The sequence below is a fragment of the Etheostoma spectabile genome, unplaced genomic scaffold (genome assembly GCF_008692095.1).
Source record: "Etheostoma spectabile isolate EspeVRDwgs_2016 unplaced genomic scaffold, UIUC_Espe_1.0 scaffold00002387, whole genome shotgun sequence".
In the NCBI taxonomy this organism is placed as follows: Eukaryota; Metazoa; Chordata; class Actinopteri; order Perciformes; family Percidae; genus Etheostoma; species Etheostoma spectabile.
The window spans coordinates 467-2,097 of NW_022602891.1; the positions used below are offsets into that span (position 1 = coordinate 467).

A 1,631-nucleotide genomic window follows, 5' to 3' on the forward strand; every position below is an offset into this window, starting at 1 on the left:
ACATGGATAGTTTTTTTCCGAGTCTGCATGCGTGTGGAAGCACCAGAGTCACAAAATAACACCCAAATCCAGAAATTGTATTTGATTGTTTTTATAATATGGGCACTTAAGACTCTCAGCTCTACAAAACTCTCTCTATTCTCAGCATGGTGTCAACCGGCGAATTATGTGCTGAATTGTTGTCATTACTTAGAATTCCTCATGGGGACGGTGGAAACTACGGACTATAGCTCTGTCTCATTTGGTAAATTATGACACTTTTAATGCTAAGTAACATTGTTGGACATGTTTTTTTACATCTTGTCATTAGTGTACCCTGTTAACTAATATTGATATTTTTTCTTTTATTCCCACTGTGTGTAGATGTGGCTGCTGCAAAGTATCTGTAGTCTGAAGATCAGTTTCTGTGCTCAATCTGTCTGGATGGTTCAAGGATCCTGTCCCCACACCATGTGGTCACAACTTCTGCAAGAACTGCATTATTGAACACTGTAATACTAAAGACCAGTACCTGTGTCCCCTGTGTAAGGATCGTTTTTACCACCAGATCTGATTTGAGGGTCAACACTTTGTTCTCTGAGATGGCGCTCAGTTCAGACAATCAGCTCAACAGGAAAACCAGCAGCAGCAGCTCAGAGCAACAAGTGTCCAAACCAGGAGAAGTCCCCAATACGTCTGCACTGGAACCAAACTGAAGGCCCTGAAGTCCTGCCTGGTGTGTCTGGTCTCCTACTGTGAGACTCACATGGAGCTCATGGACCACGTCAGGTCTGAAAAGACATCAGCTGGTTGACACCTGTGGAGAACCTGGAAGCGGATGATGTACGAGCACGATAAACTCTAGAGCTGTTCTGTAAGAGCGACCAGACATGTGTCTGCATGCTTGCACTGTTTTAGACCACAAGACCATGATGTTGTTCCTCTTACAGAAGAATGGGAAGGAAAGGAAGAAGGTGGATCTGGGGGAAGACAGAGGCTGAAATTCAGCAGATGATCCAGAAGAGACGACTGAAGATTCAGGAGCTCAAACACTCAGGGACCTCAGTGAGGAAGATGCAGACAGAGAGATAGAGAAGGTGTTCAGGTCTTCACTTCTCTGAAGGAGTCTGTTGAGAGAGGCCTGAATGAGCTCATCAACACCATCAAAGAGAAGCAGAAAACAACAGATAAACAGGCCGAAGCTTTCATCAAAGATCTGGAACAAGAAATCTCTGAGCTGATGAAGAGAAGCACTGAGGTGGAGCAGCTTTCACGCTCTGAAGACCACCTCCATCTTCTCCAGGGGGTCCCCGTCCTTTAACATCCAACAACCTCCACCCACCGAGGATTGGACAGGGTCAGCGTCTGTCAATCATCATATGAGGGGACTTGTGGTGAAAGCTGTGGTTCACCTGAAGGAGACACTCAGTACAGAGATGAAGAAGCTGCTTGAAGCCGAGCTGAAGAGGGTCCAGCGGTATGCAGTGGATGGACTCTTGATCCTGATACAGCACTCCTGAACTCATCCGTCTGATGTGGGAACAGTGAATCATAGTGATGTGAGGAAGAATCTCCCAGAAACCCAGAGAGAGTTTCTGATTGTGGTTGTGTTTTAGGAAACCAGAGTTTCTCTTCAGGCAGATTTTACTTTG

General features: G+C 45.6%; 1 pseudogene; it reads left to right on the plus strand.

The window, feature by feature from the left end:
* Nucleotides 1-363: 363 nt before the first annotated feature.
* LOC116675880 (E3 ubiquitin/ISG15 ligase TRIM25-like) lies at nucleotides 364-1,300 on the plus strand (annotated as a pseudogene).
* Nucleotides 1,301-1,631: the final 331 nt, after the last annotated feature.